This window comes from Rhinolophus sinicus, chromosome 14 (genome assembly GCF_057876585.1).
Source record: "Rhinolophus sinicus isolate RSI-liver-muscle chromosome 14, RSI-T2T, whole genome shotgun sequence".
Taxonomy (NCBI): Eukaryota; Metazoa; Chordata; class Mammalia; order Chiroptera; family Rhinolophidae; genus Rhinolophus; species Rhinolophus sinicus.
The window spans coordinates 19,424,386-19,445,596 of record NC_142514.1 but is presented as its reverse complement, the minus strand read 5'-3'; the positions used below and the strand labels follow the sequence as shown (position 1 = coordinate 19,445,596).

The window sequence follows — 21,211 nt, the reverse complement described above, 5'->3', positions numbered from 1 at the left end:
ATAATAATGGAAATAGAGGTAGCAAAGGAAAGAGTTCCCCTTTTCCTTTTTAATCACATGAGAAGTAGAACTGGACTTCTAGGTAATGCTAATAAGCTCACTCCACTCCTTGATTTTAGTTGCAAAACAAAACTCTAAGTAGATTGTGACTCTATCGTGATCTAAGCTTGATCAAAATACACTATCAAGGTAATGAAACCAATTTACATTGGCAAAAAGCGGCAATTAAAGTGTTATTTCCATTTATTCCTTGGACTTGACTTATAAGTACATCATTAGAGAAATAAACAAAATTAAGAAACAAATAGTGTATCATCTGCAATTCCAGAGAGACCTACAATTGTTCAGACACATGCTACGACCTTAACATAAGGAATAAATATGGTAATCTACATGTACCATTTTTACCTGTCACCAGAGAATCTACCCTTTTGACTGGAAATTGGAAAATTGTAGAAAACTTCTACAGTTCCCTAAAATAACTTTATTTGTTATTTTGGAACTATTTTTGTTAATACTCTGCACAGAAATTTGGTAGCTACAAATAGAAAGAATGAATTCATAACTTCATTTGATTTTTGCCTTATCACAAAGAAAATAAATAAAGCATTATAGGTTACAATCATGCTTTCAGTAAAAATGGAGTTTTACAAATGTCTTTAAAAGTCTGCTCAAAAAAAGTTATGCTTAAAAAAACTTACTTTTAGGCACAAATAATCAACATTTAACATATTGCTTAAGGGTAAAGACATAAAAACGGGACTAATTTTCCCTTTCAAGGAGTACTGTGACCTCCACCTCCTAGTTAAACATGTTCCTTCTGTTACCACTGAGGCATGAATCATCTCTTTAAAATAGAGGTGTGGCTCTTGGATAAGCAAAAGTACTCAGGAAACATCAGTAGTGAGTTATAAAGAACATTACTTTCAGGAAATACAGATCTCAGCAAAAGGCAGTTCACCATCAGTGAGAATGACAAAATCTACACACAGAAAAATGTAGCTCTTTCTTTCTGGCATTACATACAGAGGGTGCCAAAAAATGTATACCCATTTTAGAAAGGAAAAAACTATATTAAAATTGTAATACTCCATATATATTGATAACAAAAGATGAAACCAAGTCATGTGTATACATTTTTTTGGCACCCCGGTACATCACATTCTGCGAAATTCCTCTAAAACAAAACATACTTTTAAAAGCTACAGTATTCAGTGATATATCAAATATTTTTAAAAAGATTTTTATTAAAATATAGCTAACATACAATATTATATTAGTTTCAGGTGTACACCATAGTTATTCAACATTTATAGACCTAAAGAAGTGATCACCTAAGTCCAACAACCATCTGACACCGTATCATGCTGCATGCTGTACATTACATCCCCGTGACTTATTTGTTTTATACCTGGAAATTTGAACCTCTTAATCCCCTTCACCTTTCTACTCCCCTTTTAAAATTTTTCAATTACAGCTGACATTCAATATTATTTTATATTAGGGCCAGCCAGCCCTGTGGCTCAGGCGGTTGGAGCTCCATGCTCCTAACTCCGAAGGCTGCCGGTTGGATTCCCACATGGGCCAGTGGGCTCTCAACCACAAGGTTGCCGGTTTCGACTCCCACAAGGATGGTGGGCTGCGCCCCCTGAAACTAACAACGGCAACTGGACCTGGAGCTGAACGGCGCCCTCCACAACTAAGATTGAAAGGACAACTTAACTTCGAAAAAGTCCTGGAAGTACACACTGTTCCTCAATAAAGTGCTGTTCCCCTTCCCCAATAAAATCTAAAAAACAAAACAAACAAACAAAAACTAAGACCATAAAGACCCAAACAAATGAGCGATAAACAAGAACAGAATTTACAGTCACATGAAAAATTGTTTGACTTTCTTAATTAAAATGTTAAGACAATAATTATGCAGTACTATCAAACTGGATTTTTAAAAAACTCTTATTTATACTATGTGTGTTTTTCCAAGACCCATCAGCTTCAAATCAAGTAGTTGTTTCAAGCTAGTTGTGGAGGGTGCAGCTCACAGTGGCCCATGTGGGGATCTAACTGGCAACCTTTTTATTAGAGCACCATGCTCTAACCTACAGAGCTAACCGGCCACCCCCTGGAAATATTTTTAAAATATTAAAATCCATTATTAGGAAGGTTGGTTGTGAATAAACAAGTATTGTAAACTGTTCGTAGCACTGAAAATTAAAGTATTGATGATATTGGCAATTTGGTAAAACCAATAAAGCACTATATAAATGCTCATACCTGCTGATCCAGTGATTTCATATTAAAAGGAAAACATTACATGCACAAAGACCTATGGTGGCAGCATTATTTGTAATAACTGTTTACCATCTGTAATGGTTAAACAAGTTGAAACCAACAACATAGGAATCTTTAATTCAGTGTATTTTCATATACTTGTATAGGTACTCTTTAGTAGGGAGAATAAAGAGGTAAACTACACAGGGAAAAGTACTCTGCCGAGATATGGACAAAGTGCTTTGGGATCACTCAAAGAAAGGATGAATCATTACTCCTTTATACCAATTTCTGACACTGTGTTGCCAACCAAAGTGCTAAGAAGAGAGTAAGCCACGGGGTGGGCAGGGTCAAGTACTCTGGTTAGCAGCTGGATGGCATGTGTAGGGTGAAGTTACCACGAGGGATCCCTAAGAGATTAAACATGTTGAGTTCCATCAGAATGAGCCACCCATAAAGGAAACTAACAAACCAAGCAATGCACTAACGTTTGGTCAGACAATCATAAAATTGTCACCGACCCTTAACTAAAACAGTCAACATCTATCTAAAAACTACTGCTGGAAACTGGGCTAACAAGTTCATACCTGAGAGGATAAATGTAGAGAATCTTCAACAATGGAAGTTTTTTTTAAGTCACAGATTTGATTCAAGATTAGATTCTATTTTAAATGTATACGTGACAAAACACCCCGCAACATTATACGCTACAAATACATTTCTAAATTTCAGTGCACTGACAGTTCACACCCAGAGGTTTCCCTTACCACTCAGTACCCTAGAATGGAAGGACACACTCTATACCTGTGCTGTCTCCCTGGTACAGCACTGACCACAGTACGGCCCCCGTTTCCTTTGCCAGGTACAATAACTTTTCACGTTATTAAACACTATATATAGTTTACAAAGACCTCCGACATCCATTAGCTCATCTGACACCTCTAAAGAAAAGTTTACTATCCCAATTTTATAAATGAGGAAACTCAAGTTTAAAGAGGTTAGCTGACTTGGATATTCACAGCTAGGAAGGGACAGACCTGGAACTAAAACCCAGGTAAGTAAGTCCAAAGGTAAGTAAGTCCATCCATCATACACAGTAACTACGTCAGAACTTTCAGATTGTCAAAACAAACACCTGGTGCTTTAAATATAATAGAGAAGTTAAACTGAAAACCAAGCTTGAATCTAAAAGTTATATAATTTCAACCATCTCGCCCCCAAAAAAATCTAACAGCCACTGAACACACTCCCTCTCCTAAAACCCCCTGGAATGTTTTTGGTTGTAAATCATAAAATCCTAGATTTGAGAGATCAAGTAATGCAGACCCTTTTAACAGATGACAAAATTGAAGCACACGCCTTGTGACTTTGCTCAGAGACGGTGGCAGCAGCACCTTCTCTTACAGTATAGTGTGTCTTCCAAGGCCCACATCAACAATATTCAAGAAACACTGTCTTACTGAGACTGTAGGAGACCGAATGGGTAGACTACTGGGTAATCTGTGTCTGACTTCAGCTGGGTGCTAACTGCTGTTCAGCAGCCCTTTTACTCATCTCTGGTTGGCTCCCGTATCGTTTAGACAACTGCTATTCCAAACTTTCAACACTCTCTGAAGTTGTCTAGCCCACTCTCTCCTTTTATCATGCTGCAGATAACCCAACCAGTTGTTTCAGAAAGGAAGATAAAGAAAGAGGTCATCAGATATTAAAACACTCTCTATAAGGCAGAAATTATGATCCTGAGCTTTGGAGTCCAAATACATCTGGATTCCAGATCTCTTCCGATATTTGTTCAGTGCCTTTGGAGCATTTAGTTAATCTCTCTGAGTGATAATTTCTTCAACTGTCAAATAGGAATGCCCACCCACTCTAGAGAATTTTTGTAAAACTGTATGAAATAACATATAGAAAAGTACATAGCTCGGTGTCTGGGTACAGAATACACAGGAACTACTCCAACTTCAATTTCCATCTCCAGCACTTCCATCTCCAGCCTCTCCCTTCCTTTCTTCACGTTTGCTTTTCAAGGCTCACCTCTCCTTTAGAGTCTAATTCCTCCCAAGGCTTCTTTATTATCTCCCTTTTCTCTGGTGCCTCTCAATATCTGACTCTCTGCTAGCTCCTTTTCCTTTACTTCAAACAAGCCAAATCTCTCCCATCCTTTAAAAATCAAAAACAAAATTTAAAAAAAGGCCCTCAATCCTGCCTTTTTAGCACTTACTTTCTAAACATCTCTCCTAAACCCTCTAACCTACCCTGAAGATAGCAAGCAATTCCCTTTCAAAACAGATCAGATTGTCAATTACATGCTTAAAAATCTTTGATGGTTTAGCAAGTCCCTAAACAAAAAGCCTGAACTGCAAAGCATTTTGAATGCTTCTCAGCACCCAGCCATCAACCTTTCCTTCCACCAGCCACTGTAACTCTTCAGCTGCTCAACCCCAGCAGCGGTCCAGAGACCCCTAAGTATTTCATAACTTTCTAAATTTATGTGAATATTTGCTTATTTGCAGTTTTCTGGGCTGAAAATCTATTGCTCTTCTCAAAATTTCTAGAAAGGGTATCTGAACCACAAAATGTTAAAAACCAACTGATGGGGCCGGCCCAGTGGCTGAGGCGGTTAGAGCTCCATGCTCCTAACTCCGAAGGCTGCCAGTTCGATTCCCACATGGGCCAGTGGGCTCCGCCCCCTGCAACTAAAATTTAACAGGGCACCTTGAGCTGAGCTGACTCCTGGATGGCTCAGCTGGTTGGAGCGCATCCTCTCAACCACAAGGTTGCCAGTTTGATTCCTGGACTCCCGCAAGGGATGGTGGGCTGCACCCCCTGCAACTAGCAATGGCAACTGGACCTGGAGCTGAGCTGCGCCCTCCACAACTAGGACTGAAAGGACAACTTGACTTGGAAAAAAGGCCTGGAAGTACACACTGTTCCCCAATAAGTCCTGTTCCCCTTCCCCAATAAAATCTTTAAAATAAAACACCAAACTGATACCGTCTATCCATACCAGACTACTCACTCCCCCAGACACACACCTTACACCTTCGCATTTCCATTCCTACTCTCACACTGCTCCCTCTGGCTAGATCAACCTTAATAGTAACTGGTCTACCCAGTGAATTCTTACTCATCCCTCAAGAATGAGCTCCAAAATCACTTCCTCTGTAATCCCCTTCACTGTCTACCAAAATAGAATCATTCAGTCCCTTACCCATCTAACACACCTCTATTTAACACTCACCATTCTGTTAGGTGTTGTCATGTTGTAAGCTTTTCAAGGCAGAATCTATATACCTTCACATTTTTGTACCGCCAGAACATAACCCACATCCTAACACACAATGGGAAAGAAAAAAAAAAAAATCTGAAAAGAACCATTTTTGCCATTGCATTTGTGTGCTGATATTCTCCACAACTGCTCCTGCTTACTTTTGTTATTCATTCACTTATTCAACATAAAGTCCCAAGGAAATACCTGGAGCTGTGTGCCAAGCAGTAAGGATGCAGACTAGCACACAGTCCCTGCCATGAGAGTTAACTGTGATGTCCCTGCCATGAGAGTTAACTGTGATGATATAGAACAAATATAATGGTCTTATTTGGTAAGTGCTATAAAAAAGGTCTACATAAGGGGTTATGGTAGCCCATGTGAAGACATGACTAATAGTCACAGAACAGTTTACAATGGGACATCAGCTTCTCTTCGACCAGAGAATCCATCCATTTTCTGTTTCGTTCTTTATAAATAATTTTCTTCCAATGCTTCTTTCCGTTTTCTAACAGTAGCAACAGCAACTTACTGCAGGAATTTGAAGGGCATAATTCAACCAAATACTTAGCCTACCAGCTTCTAGAAACAATTGCACAAGCTAGGTAGAGCGGGAATCATCATCCCCATGTTAAAGATGACAAAACTAAAGTTCAAAGAGGTTACCCCTCAAAGACGCACAGTAAATAAGCGAGGACTGTACTTATTTAGTACTTATTTACAGTCTGACTCCTCCCTCTTTCACCCCACCCCTAATCTGTCTATAAACCTCAAAAGGGAAAAGACTTCTTTTGTTTTCACTGCTTTGTCCTCAGGGTTGGTCTACAACAGTACTTAGAACACAACAGGCTGTCAATAAATATTTGACTGAATGAATTAATTTGGAAATAAGACCAGCAGCAAAAAACACCAGGGAAAAAAGTTCCTTCCCATTATGATGGCATAATAACAGAGAAATTTAAAACAGGCTTCTACTAGTGAGAAAGGCTAGATTATATTGACTCAATTCCATTGGTATGTTATGCATTTTACCTAAGAAGAATTTAAGGGAGGTGAAGTGGGTTTCTATTTCTGATGTCACATTCATGGCATGTTCTGACATAAATCCAAGCCTTAAAACTGCAGGTTTGAAACTGATTAAAAGTTTTTATTAAAAGCAAAAACTAAAGAAAGCATTTTCTTGAGACTTGACTCTTTGGCTAGAAAAGTATCTGAATTTCAGTTCTTTTTTCAGGGTTAGTTCCAGCAGCCAAAGCTGCTGTATATATGTTCTCCAATATATTTCTTAATAAACCTTTAAGCAAAGATTAGTCAAAACCTCAGTCCAGGAACTCACCACCCTTCCACTCCGAGGGATCCATAAAATTGCCATTCTGACTAGCTACAAAGTAATCACCGCATACCATTAAGACAAGGTAATGGGACCAACATTCAGTACGACTTATGGTTCAGAACGACACTGTTTACAATTTTAGAAATTCCAGTTCCTTATAAATCAGTTTGCTCTGATTGGAAAATATTTTCATAATTTCTCTCCAATATTTAAATTTCAGTAAATCACAGGCGTTGGTGGTACAATGTGTAACTGCAATAGGTGTGAGGTAATGGAAAGAGCAGTGGACTTGAAATATGGTTTACTGTTTCCTATCTAGGTTAATTCTGTGACCTTGGCAAGTCACAGAACATTTTAGAGGCTGTAAATTTAAGATTTATCAGCCATAAAATGAAAGAACCACCTCACAGAATTGTAGTGAGAATCAAATTACATAACGTATATGAGCTGTTTTCAAAAAATAACACTGATAGCATTGTCACGTGTGAAGAAATAAGTAACAGCCAGTCATTAGCAACTGCTGTTCCTTAGATTATTTTTAAAACTACTAAAATAATTCTGTGGATGCTTTCTTCAAAGCATAGCCAGGAAAACACAAACAATCCCCACTCACTGACGGATTAAAAATTGAACAATTTCATTCAAGACCTCTATCCCTATACAATATTACTAACACAATCTGGGATTCTCAGAGTAAATCACTTCCATGATGAAATATCAAAGTAATAAAGTACAAAGGGCTTTATTTGCCTATTTGGCAAAGGTTGGAATTTAATCTATATAACCTCTATAACCATCCCTGATTCACGTAAAGGTGTCCTGGTTGTTCTCATTTCAGACTTGAAATACTAAATCTATTTTTCAAAACGAATATTTGCAATGGCCTTTATAAAGCATGATCTTCAGCTGGATATCTAGCAATTTAGTCTTCCAACGGGACATACTTAAAGTTACCACTATCTAACAAAATTTGATCAAATCCACACAAGTCACCGGTTGCAGTAAGAATCTCTCTCTCCTCTTGCAATCCTGATTCATTCCTATTACTTGGTGAACTAGTCCTTTCTGTTGCTTTCTAGACGCTACCAAGTTTCTGATGTCTCTCTATAAAGCAGATCCTTCTATTAAAGAGCGTTTTCTTTCGACTTTTGGTTTTAAGCAGGAGAAGTAAGAAAAGGATTTGAGGGGGGCGGGCGGTGAGGAACCGGGCGGCTGGATGAAGTGCTTTAGTCTTTTTCTGCATGCAATGAATGAACAGGCTGCTCGCTGTGACCTATAAATCACTTTCTCTCCTCCGAGATTCGAGACGTGCGCTACCATTCTGCCTATCGCATTGGTTCTTGGGTTCCCCGATCACAGCTGCGCCCCATACAAACATCGCAGCAAATTCGATCCCTTCTCCGTTTCCTGGGGAGTGGGACTCACTTCTTTGCCAAAGGCCCATCCCCCTACCGAGAAAAACGCCTGGAGATTCGTGCCCTGGAGCTGCCTGGGACTGAAGTTTAAGAGTTAGACAATAACTTAGAGGTTTTCAACAGAAATTCCGTCTCCCTCTGCCTGGGACCGAAGCTTCCGCTCGGCACAGCCGGGATGCAGAGGTCTGAGGCACGATGGTTTTGAAAAATGGACTTTGATCCGATCCGGTTACGGTAACCGGATCCCCAGGGACAGGTCCCCGTCAAGGACTGGCCCGGAGGGCTCCCCGGAGGAGGCGACTCCACGCACGAGCACAAAGGGGTGCAAAGCAGCCCAGACAAAAGAGCCCCGCCAAGCCGCCGGGGGCGGAGAAGGCGAGCCTGCACCGGGCGCGCTGCAGGTTGAGAAGCAGCCGCCGGACCGTTGTGGGAGGGCGGAGGAGGAGGCGTCGGCCCCGGCCCGCCCCGCCCTGGCCCTAAGAGACCGCGGCCCAAGCCATTTCCCTCCCCTTGACCGCGACCCCCTGGCGGAGCCAAGAACGTGGCCCTGGCCTAAGAGACGCCTGCAGTCCGACCCCGCGCACTTCTCGCTCACTTTCCCTCGCTCGCCGAACTCACCCGGGTCGCTGCAGCCGCCGCCTCAGCCTCCACAGTAGTTTCCCCCGGAAATCCTACTTGGCCCGCCGGCCGCCAGCGGCAGCCAGAGCCTTCGGGCCCCGGGAGGGGGGTGAGAGGGAGCTGGCCAGACAGAGAGGGGTAGGAAGTGCCGCCGCAGGGCCTTACGGAACTTGTAGTCCCCGAGCAGTGCCAGCTGTGTCTTGGGCGGGACAAAATGGCGGGAATCTCCCGGGGCGGTCGGCCCCACACCGGCTCTCTGGGCATGCGCCGCCCCGCGGCTGGAACCCCGAGTGTAAAAGTACTTGGCCGTCTTCCTGGCACCACGGGGGACAAAGGTCTTTGGACTTGGAAAGACCGAGTTCAATATACAGAGCTCCAGGCAAGTCCTAAGGAGGGAGGTGATGTTAAGTGTGCTCTTTTAGAGAACTGTGCAGCCCCTGTGTGGCCAAATTTCAATTATATAATCTCCCTATAAGAAAAGCTACTGAAGACCAATTGAAGTGCAAAAAACTTCGAAGCTAGGTAACCTCAATTATATGCATAAGGAAGAAACCCAGGAATCATTCTTGACACCTCCTTCAGCCCATTAAGTCCAGTTATTCTACATCCCAAATATCTCAGTTCCTTTCCATTTTCTCCACTACCGTTACCTAGAGGAAGCCACCATCCCACTTCAACTTTCACGAGTTTCAGGCCTCCCGGAGAAAGCAAGGCAGGGAAATCTTTGTGATTGGATTACAACAGTAGTGCTCTCTTGAGGTGGTCACACTTCCAAGGAGTTTGAGAAAGAGGCATTTCAAAGGTGTTAACCTAGATGCACAAAAAACAATGGACAGGGCTTGCTTGAGGCAATGATAACCTTACTAGAGAAGTTATATGCCTGAGGTGTGACTACCCACACCTGCCCAGCTAGCAATTTATGATCAGATCACCCCTTGTGGTTCCTTTCAGTTAGATTTTTTACAGAGACCATTTTCCGTCCACAGTTTGTAAATATTCATCAATTGGGATGTGTATACTTTTCTATACTTATCTGCATATATGTTATACTCCCAATGTAATTTCTGAAGTGGGAAGTGGCCTGGACCAGGCCCCTCTTATTGTCTGAGGGGCCGATTAACAGTAAAGATTATTTCTAACCATTAATATTTCTGGATTTGGGGCTTATGGGCACTGTTGGAGCATAATGTTAACAGCAGAGGCTTTGGCAACAGAGAACTATCCTGCTTATTCCTATCTGTGTGCCCTTGGCTAAGTTATTTAAATTCATTAAAATTCAGTTTCCATCGTGTACAATGAGCAATGTTACAGTACCTAATATGTAGGTTGGTGTGAGAATTAAATAAAGCAACACACATAAAGTGCCCAACAATATACCTGATATATGTTAAATGGTCAATAAATAATAACTGTTATGGTCGGTAATATTAGTTTTCATCTTTCTATTTATTTTTAAGTTTTCAACAACGAACATAGACACAGGCTGCAGGTACAAGGATATTCATTGTAGCACTGTTTGAAATAACAGAGAGAGAGAGAGAGAGAGAGAGAGAGAGAGAGAGAGGGACAGAGAGGGACAGAGAGGAAGAGAGAGAAAAAATCTAAATAGCCATCTATTGGAGAATGGGCAAATCAACTGTGATATATTCATAATACAGAATACTACAAAATAGTTAAAGTGAATAAAGCTACAGGTGTCAGCACGGATAAAATGTTGAGGGAAAAAAACATTGCAGGTGATATACAGCTTAATACTATCTACATAATTTTAAAATACGACAGACAGTACTGTTTAAGGCTTCATACATACATAATAAAAATACAAAATCGTGTGGAAATAAAACCTTCAGGCATGTGATTACTTCTGAGGAGAGAGGAAAGGGAATGGGTGAAAGGAGGGATACATTGAGGCTTAAAATATATCTCTGCTATTTTGTTTCTTGAAAAAATTTGCAAGAAAATTAGACAAAATGTGAAAATTTGATACAGTTGGTGAAAGGTACTTAGGTATTTGTTATATAAACTCAATTTTTCTTTATGCTTGAAATAGTTTTCTATTTTATAAATAGTTTCTATTTAAAAGAAAGCACGGAGCAGCGCAGTATACAAAATATGTTACTTTTTTTTTTTTTGTAAGGAAAACAGTAATTTATTTATACCAGCAATTGCTTTTATACCAACCTAAAATCATTGGCTTTCATGGTGGGACGGGGGAGAGGAAGTATTGGGTTTTGTTTTTTAAAGTTTTTTTTGTTTTACTTTACATACAATAAATTTCATTCTTTTTGGTATTCAGTTCTATGAGTCAAATGCATACACTTGTAACCACCACCATGATAATCTAAATTACCCATTAACCCAAAATATTTCCTCATGCTATCTCATAGTCAGCCCCTCCCCCCCAACAATGGCATTTACTGATCTGTTTTCTGTTCTTGTAGTTTGGTTTTTCTCCAGAAAGTCATACAAATAGAATAAAAAAATTATGTAGCTTTTTGAATCTGACTACTTTCACTTAAAATAGTGCATGTGAAATTCATCCATGTTGATGCATGTATCAGCAGTTTGTTCCTTTTTATTGCCGAGTAGTATTCCATTGCATGGATGTACCACAGTTTGATTCTTCATTCACCAGTTTACAACATTGGGATTATTTCAGTTTTTGTCAACCATAAATAAAGCTACTATAAACATCTGTGTACAGATTTTTGTGTAAACATAAGTTTTTATTTCTCTTAGGTAAATACTTAGGAGTTGAATTGCTGAGTTGTATGGTAAATGTACATTGTAACTTTATTTTTAAAAACCCAAACTATTTTCCAAAATGGCTATGCTAATTTGAATTTCCACTGGCAAGAATGAAAGCTTCAGTTGCTCCATATGCTTATCAGAATTTGATATTATAAGATGTTTAAAAATATTATGTTTTTAGCCATTCCAATATGTGTGTAGTGGTATCTCAATGAAGCCTACATTTCCCTAATGACTAATGATATTCAGCCTCTTTTCATGTGCTGATTCGTCATCTAAATATCTTCTTCAGGGAACTATCTGTACTAGTCTTGTGCCCATTCTATTACAGGTTTTTGTTTGTTTGTTTGTTTTTAATGAGTTGTGACAGTTCCTTTTATTTTCTAGGTACAAGACCTTTATAAGATACATGATTTGCAAATATTTTCTCTGTCTGTGATTTGTCTTTTCTCTTAACAAGTATTGTTCAGAGCAGAATTTAAAATTTTTGATTAAGTTCAATTTGTCCTTTTTCCTCTTGTGATTCATGTCATATCTATGAAATTTTTGCCTAAGCCAAGATCACAAAAATTTCTCCCTAAATTTTCTTATAGAAACTTGTAGTTTTAGGTTATCATTTATTTCTTTAGAAGGATATGTGCATATCTTTTTAAATCCATAGTCTATACCTGGAAAGATACACAGCTTCCTTCTGGGTTGGGAAATAGAGTAACTTTACACTGTGTACCCTTTTATGCTATTGAATTTTTCCCTAAATGTATACCTTACAGTACCTTAAAAACTGCAAAAAAATATGGGATTTTTTTTTTTTTTAAAGCTAAGAACTGAGAAAGTGTTGGGAGACTATTGAAGCAAAGTTCCACCGAACACAGTTGAAATGCACCACAACGGTTTGTTAGACTGGAAGATTTCACCGTAGTTCCAAATCCTGCCCGCCCTCTTCTTTCATAGCTGTGAAAGGGCTCTACAAGCCTGGCAATTCTCACCCGCTGAGAACTAAGTCCAAGTAACTTGCAAATAATCAGAGAACAATATGCAAATGAGTGGATCTGACTGTATAAAACTTACTCAATATAGCTTTGAACCTTGCAAAATTTAAAGACTTAATGTTGCTGCCACCTGCAGGCCACATCTCTCAATAACATGTTCATAGAAAATACCGAGGGAATTACTCTCGGAATTCAGTCCTCATTGGGGCTCTGGATTGGAGAAAAAGTAACATAAATTCTTCCCTTTTCCCTTTCAGCTCAAACCCAGATTGGTGATTGGGGACTGTGGCATCCGATTGTCTGGGTTTGAATCCTGTCTTTACCTTGGGTAAATCAGATAACTGCTCTATACCTCAGATTCCTTATCTATAAAATCAGGATGATAACAGTAGCTCCCTTGTATGTTGGAGGATTGAATCAGGTCATGTAAAGGGCTTAGCACAATGCTTGGCGCATATTGAGCACACAATACATATTAGTAGTAGTTGTTGGCCAGAATGTCAGAGCCTTTCCCATTCTAAACTGACAAATTGTACCTTGACACACACTAGTCCAATGGAAAGACCTTTAGCACCTGGCTCCACCACTTAAGGCTTGTAAACCTTGATCAAGTGTCTTAACCTCTCTGAACCTTACTTGACCTCACAGGTGGTTGGGATATTATATGAAATCATCTATGTAAAGCACCAAGCACAGTGCTTGGCATGGAGTGGACAGTTAACAAGTGGAGTGATGGTGGAGTGATGATTAACACGGCAACCAACTACGGCCAAAGGTTGGACAATCAGGTTACAAACAGGCAGGCCACAGGTAGTCACTAACCTACAGATATTTTGGTTCAGCCCTCAGTATTTTACTATTTTTAAATTACCTGCAATAAATAAATACATAAATAAATAACCTGTCATCATTAAAAACAGAAATTTCACCTTCTGAACTTCTCTTTTAAAATGTGAAGCTCTGACAATGACTCACCAGATCTACAAGGAAGATGGTATATAACAGGGAAGCCTAATTTCCTCCGAGGGAGCCAAGTAATGTTCCCTTAAGAAGTGATGTTATAGCTGAGACATGAAGGTTGAATAGAGGTTCGCCTGGTAAAGAGAGGAGGAACCGTGCTCGAAGCGGAGAGAATAGCAGGTAGGTCCGAAGGCCCTGAACAGGGACATTAGTGCTTCCAGGTAACTTTAGGAAAGCCTGGAGCACAGCGAGCAAGGGGAAGATGGGAAGACGATGAGACTCCAGTTAGCACCTTAGGGATTTTGAACTTGATCGTGAGGAGCTGAGTAGTTCAAGGCTGGAAGCTAGGAGACCGCCAACTGGTGTAACAAACTGAGGGGGTAGGCAGGGTCAGAATGGAGTGGCAGCTGAGAAAGCAGAGTACGAGGGCAGTGTAGGATCTGTATCTAGAAACTCTGGGCATACACAGGACAGCATGTCAGGTGTGGCCTGGCAAATGGCAGACTTTACAAAGACCAAGTTAAGTTGGACACCAGAGTGAGTATTTTATGTTGATTTTAATAGTGGAAAAATGAGAAGAATAAAGATTTGACCAAGCACATATAACAAACGAGATTCAGACCTAGATTCATCATACCTATCTCTAATTTGTTGCTCCTCCTACTATATTAGTTTTCTCAAGGTGAATAAACTCTGCTGAGTATTATTAACAATACTATGGTGTAGATAATAATATACCCCATTTATTAAGAGCTAGCTAAATGTTAGGCTCTGTATTTATGTGCATTATTATCTTATTATTTCACTCAGTTAACAAATACAGTCCACCCAAGGGACGGTTAGGCACTGGGGACATGGGAATGAATGAGACAGTCACCATCCCTGTCCTGTGGGAGTTCGCAATCAGGAACTGAGCAGTGGAAGAAGTAATTACAAAGGGTAATTGGCAGGTAGTATAGGGAGAGTATAACAGTGAACCAACCTAACCTATCACGGGCGGCAGGAAGCTTTCAGAAAGAAGTGACTATTCTCACAATAACCTGGTGAGATAGATGCTATGAATATCTCCTTTTCACAAATGAGAAGATAGATGTTCTCGGAGAGATTAAGTAACTGACCCACTAGACGGTGCTGGAGCCAGGATATAAGCCTGGAGCTATACCTAGACCAAAGTTCATTCTCTCAGCTTCTAAGATGTTTCCTAGCAGACATTTCTATTTAGCGTGTCCTTTCCTTCTAAGGGTCATGTGAGTGAAATGGACTATTAACTGAGATGTCTGCAATGCAGGAAGTTGAAATCATGCCTTACAAACTGTGTAAGCATGTCTGTGTCAGGGTTGGCTGTCAATTTTGGAATGAAAGCTATTTGGTGACACAGCTCTTGCGCTAATGTCCGAATGGATGTTCAGTTCAATTGAGTATGATTCAACAGCTAGGTATTGAGCGCCTACTATGTGCCAGAAAGGGTGCCAGACATTGTCAGTTACAGGAATGATGAAACCAGGTCCCTAAATACGAGGCAAAAGATTGTCTTAATCTCTAACAAACTACAAAATTAAATAACAAAGCCATAATCCTGGCAGTCAGAAACTGTAGGTAACTTATTGTAATACCTACCAGGTTTTGAGCATCAACCATCTTCCCGAGATACCTTAATGAAAGTAAACATGATCATGATCATAACTAAAAACTAAAAAGCACATACTGTGAGACTGTGTTGAACAGTTTCCACATATTATCTGTTTTAAACCCTGTTCTTTCAAGCCATGTTCATTCTATAATTCTAATATAGTATTAATGATACTAATATTGCCCACGTTGCAGATGAGAAAACTGTGTTTCAGAGATGTTTGCCTGAGATTCCTAGAGCAAGTATGAATAAATGGAAGAGCTAGAATTCAAACCCACGTCTGCCTGACTCCAAAACGTGGGCTCTGGACCACACCATTGCACCAGACTATGTCTTCAAGAAGAATCGGCTAGTAAAAACCAGGGAAAGGTGGTATGATCTGCATAGCCAGACGCACATCAGACAGAAGTAAATATCAGTGTTTTTAAAACCCTCCAGGGAAGTAAAGAAACAGGGGGTCGGATGGGGGTGTGTGACCAACAATGTCTCTAGTAATTACATACTAGTTAATCCCTAAAACAGAATCCACGCAAAATACTTATACTATCATTTTTCTATCACTTAATTCTGCTTAAATTTACCTCTAGAATTATCTTTAAATTTAATTAGTAACTAAAGCTCAGAATTTTGGGTATCAAGATACACTTCCTTTAATTCTTATTTTTTATGTATGTGGTAAAGAATAGAAAGAAACTATTTCACAAAAGTCAATGTCAAGCAAATAAGTGACCATTAAGGATGGGGTGCAAGCTGTGCTTAGTAAACAGGGAGGTAAAAACCCCTGAAGGAGGTAGCCATCAGCCCTGGGTCATATGAACATCCTGTCTCCATGATTACTTGTTGCTGTGGGAAGGGAAGTATGCAGCCTCATTCCAGGTGTTCAGATATGGCCAGAGGTGAAATCTGTGTAGCTGAGGAAGTGCCCAGAATTGGCTCTGTGACACATGGACCAGGAAGATCACTGTTGTGTTCAAACATCTGATGTGTGCATTTTCACCTGCTTATTTACCCTTATGTCAACATAAAATGCAAGAAAAGAAACAAATATTTATCAAGTGCCATGTTGTATATGCTATATTATTGTCTCAACAACTCATTTCGTACTGTAGAAAGGGTTCAGAAAGGTAGATCTACTAACACAGCAACTATAGCAAATTACTTATTATAATTATCCTATTACTAAAACAATAATGATTGCTTCCATTCAGTGAGTGCATACTGTGTGCCAGGTTCTGTGCAGGGCACTTCTCATATACATGATTTCATTTAATCTTTCTGGCAACCCTATGGTGTAAGGACTATTATCTACTTTACAGAAAAATGGACACGTTCAGGAGGTTAAGCAACTTCCCAAGGTCACACAGTGAGCAAGTAACATCTGTTTACATGACCATCTCCCTACCAATTACTGTAAATTTCTTGAGGGCACGGACTGTGTCTTACTTATCTCTGTATTCCTAGTCTCTGACACTGTGCCTGGCCCAGAACAGGCAGAATTCAGTATATATTTTTGAATAAATGAAAGAACAAACAATGTTTTCCAAGATAAGTGGTAAAGTCCCCACGAGGATTTAGGTTTCCTGTCTTCAAGTCAAGCATGCTTTCCATAATTACGTAATGCCTGCTTCAATCAAGATCCTGATTATCCACTCACATGCCTCTTTCACTCTAGAAATTCCCTTTAGACAGACAGCAAGTGTGATGCAGTGATTACACTTCTAGATCTTTATCTTATAATAGAAATACCAGAACAAGTGTATAAGAATGTATTACTAGGGTGTCCACTATCATCATTTCAGAGAAAAATCTGAAAACTAAATGTCCACCAATGGAGGAATGATTAGATGGTACAACCATTCTACAGAATATCATATAACTTTGAAGAGAGCAAGGTAGATCGCTGTCTACTGGTATAGACTAATGGACACAAGGCTGTATAAGTGGAATAAGCATGTTTCAGAATGTTAAGTATGGTTTGGTATGCATAATAATAATAATCCTGTCTTCAACATTTATTACACATTTTGTTTTCAGGCACTCTTCAAAGTACATTGCATGTATTACCGTATTTCACTGAATCTAAGATCATTTATTGAATGTTTATAATATGCTTGGACTTGTGCTAAACGTTCTGATTTTAGAGATAGAAAAATGTGGGGAAAATATGTTTCTTAACAATTAAACATGGTATTTTGCTTAATCCTCACAATAGCATAAAGTAGGTACAACCATTTTTGCGATCTTGCTGATGAAAAAAACTGAAGCACAGAGAAATCCAAGTAATTTTCCTGCCTGTAAGTAGTAGAATATAATATGATCCCATAAAAAAACAACAAAAGAGTTCTGGATAAAGACAATGGCTGTGATTTCTCATGCACCTAGTTTTCCTATCCACTCCCTCCCCTCCCGACCCGACCAAAACTGCAGTAAACGACTGTTTTAAAGCATAAGAAAAGGGACAGAGGACAGTAAATACAACAGAATTTTGCAGGTAGAAAAGCAGATGAATGAGTAATAATAGGCTTGGCAGACTCAAGAATGCTGAATCCTGGACCAGAAACTGGAGAAAGCTGAGAAGCATCATCTGATATGTTCAGGAATTAATATACCAGTGGTATCCCTGGAAATGGGGGTGAAAAGCAGCTAAAATAAAAACTGGTTGAAGGCCTAGTGAGACAGGTTAGTTAGCATGTTGTTAGGTAGACAGGAAGGTCCCTGGTGGAATAAACAAAGGCAGCCATAACCTGAAACTTCAGGTTTTGAAATCACTCCTTCGCTCCAGGACAAAATGTAACAGTGCCTTGAAGTTAATCGTAGAATTCCTTTTGGCCAGACAAACGGAACAAATCTGATAGATAGAAGTGGGTTATTTTGTTAATCCCCTCAGGATGGGCAATCAGAACAAACCTGGTAGATGAATTTCATTAGAAGGTGCCAGTTCCGTTCTTCAAATGGGCAAGAGAAGATGTAAGAATAAAAGCCTTTGCCCCTTGCTGGGCACCCCATTTGGGACCCCCTCCCGCTCAGAAGTTCTGACCCTTTGCTTTCAATAAACTATCCTGTTTTTTAAATTCCTCGCCTCTCCTTGGTCCGTGCTTCCATTCTTCATTTCATGAATCACGAGACACGATCCTGGCACTCACTCAAAAATCTCCTACATCACTAGTTCCCTTCCCTCACTGTACCTTCTAGGTTACTACCCTTCCTCCACCTCAGCAGATGTATGGAAGTTTATTCTCTTGAGAGAGTGAAACAGACAATCTCTGGAATAATGGTCACCAGATACAGTTAAGGACATCATACAAAAAAAAAAAAAAAAAAAGGGAATCAGTACACTTTTCCCACACTCTGGTCCCAGAACGTTGGTAGCCAACCTTCACTCCCTGGGCAGATGAGTCGTCTATGGGGAAAATGAAGCCCAATATGAAAGATATAAAGATAACAGCATTGAGATGGTGCTGTCAGGATGGGACTACTGGGCAGGACAAGGAAGTGCTGCGTCCCCCTTCTTCTATGGATCTCTTCCGTTTGGCTGTGTTGAATGTATTGAATAATGTGTTAGATTTTTAAAAATCACTGGTATCTACTATGTTTGTATGTTGCATTTAAAATCAGCAATATAGAGAAAACCAGAAAATTTTAGAGTTGGAAAAAAAAAAGATAATGCCGCTGAAGACTCCCAGCTAATGGTAACTCATGGTCATTGACTCTTGGACAAATGACCTCATGGTCAGTGGCTCCCAGCTTCATGCACAGAGCTTCCAATCAGCCTTTAGTCTCCCACTTTTATTCACGAGCAGAAAGACAAGGATGACCAGACAAGAGGCTTCCCTCAAACAGAAAAGAAAGTCACTTGGGCCAACCCGGTGGCTCAGGCGGTTAGATCTCCATGCTCCTAACTCCGAAAGCTGCCGGTTCGATTCCCACATGGGCCAGTGGGCTCTCAACCACAAGGTGGCCGGTTTGATTCCTCGACTCCCACAAGGGATGGTGGGCTGTGCCCCTGCAACTAAGATTGAACATGGCACCTTGAGCTGAGCTGCCTCCCGGATAGCTCAGTTGGTTGGAGCGCGTCCTCTCAACCACAAGGTTGCCAGTTCAATTCCTTGAGTCCCCCAAGGGATGGTGGGCAGCGCCCCCTGCAACTAAGATTGAACACGACACCTTGAGCTGAGCGTGCTGCACCTTCCACAACTAAGATTGAAAGGACAACAACTTGACTTGGAAAAAAGTCCTGAAAGTACACACTGTTCCCCAATAAAGTCCTGTTCCCCTTCCCCAATAAAATCTTTTTAAAAAAAAAGAGAGAGGAAAAAAAAGAAAGTCACCAAAACAAACAGAAGAAAGAAATTTGGAATAAATTGAGACAACATGTTACCATGCAAAAGGTCTGGCTGCTCACCACACAAAAGCCAAAACTCAAGAGTTGAGGATGGTGAAAAGAAAAGCAGGTTTATTTCAAAATGCCAGCATTAAGGGAAGACAGTGGACTCCCTGTCACAAAGACTGTCCCCCTTCCTTAATACCTCCATAAAGGTTTTATAGGCACGCAAGGAGGGGCAAAGCAAAGGAAAGAGAAGTTGGCCACGAACTCCAGGAAAAAGCACTTCCTAGAGGCTGATCTGCCCCTAGGTCAGGAGTGAATCCCATACATATGCAAAAAGCCCTCCCAAGTCACCGGGCCAGCCACAGTGCCCTGGCCTGAAGTAAACAGAACCATTGAAACTGGTTGCATAGTAAACATATAGCAAACAGAGTTATTAAGGTTTGGTGGGAGGGCAGGGAAGCAAAGAAAACGATTTTCAGAAGTCCCAAGACAAACCTCATTCAAATCGAATTACATCAGAGGTTTAAATTTCAAAAATAGAAGATATAGGGTCACCATTACAAATACAGAGAACAGAAAACTTCTCAAACTATCATGCATATCCTCAAAGAGAAGAAAAGATACCTGAATATATGGGGTGAGAGCAGGAAACAATAATAAAGAACATTCAAAAGGGGAAAAATGGTTTGAAATGAAAAAACATGAAAGCAAAAGGCATAGCCCAATAGAAAGATTGGATGATAAGATTGAGGAAATGTCCTAGGAAGTGTAACCAAAAGACACAGATAGGGAAAATAGGAGGAAAAAAGATTAAGAAAATTAAAGGACCAGTCAAAGAAGTGAAATAGCTGAATATAAGTTCCATAAAGAGGGGCGGATGGTTTGTTCAGTTGGTTAGAGAGAGGTGCTCTTAGCAAGAAGGTTACCAGTTCGATCCCCACATGGGCCACTATGAGCTGCGCCCTCCACCACTGGATTGAAACAACTACTTGACTTGGAGCTGATGAGTCCTGGAAAAACACACTTAAATAAATGAAAGGTAAAAAAGAAAAAAAAGTTTCATAGAGAGGGAACTTATTTTTAAAAGTTGAGGAAATCATAAAATAATTAAAGAACATTTTCCATAAGTCTCCAGATTGAAAATGTCCACTGTGTACAGCACAATGAATGAAAATAGACCCATTAAGACTCACTACTGCAAAATATGAGAACACTCCAGCCCCGCTCTGTATAGGACTCAGATACAGACAGGTCCTCAAGGCTGGGCAGTGGGAGTAATATCAGAGAGACATCAGCTGTCTTCCCATGCAATCTTTTCTCTTCCTCCTCATCACTGTAAGACCCCAAATAAACATATGCAAATAGTAAGCACTATACAACAGCAGTTGTGATGTAAGATCTGAAGGCAATTTCTGGGTATAGGCCGGGATCGTGTCTCGTGAAGCCGAAGAATGGAAACACGGACCAGGAAGAGACAAAGAGTTGTAAAGGAAGATAGTTTATTAAAATCAGGAGAAGAGGTTGCAGCTCCCAAGCGGGAGGGGGTACCCGAAACTGGGAAGCCCAATAGCTAGGGCAAAAAGCTTTTACTTTTATACTTTCCCCTTCCCTGCTTGGAGCCTTCTAATGGAATTCATCTATTAGGTTTG

At 40.1% G+C, this 21,211-nt stretch overlaps 1 protein-coding gene across 3 annotated transcripts in view; it reads right to left on the bottom strand.

Annotated features, from left to right (window-relative positions):
• PHACTR4 (phosphatase and actin regulator 4) overlaps positions 1–9,154 on the bottom strand; it is a 74,432-nt gene extending 65,278 nt beyond the window's left edge. Inside the window, exon 1 of one of the 3 annotated variants that reach the window (XM_088790745.1) lies at positions 8,906–9,154. The gene's annotated coding sequence lies outside the window, so the exon portion shown is untranslated. The remainder of the gene's footprint in view (positions 1–8,905) is intronic. The other 2 variants (XM_088790743.1, XM_088790746.1) reach the window with 2 other exon arrangements.
• Between the last annotated feature and the right edge of the window lie 12,057 nt (positions 9,155–21,211).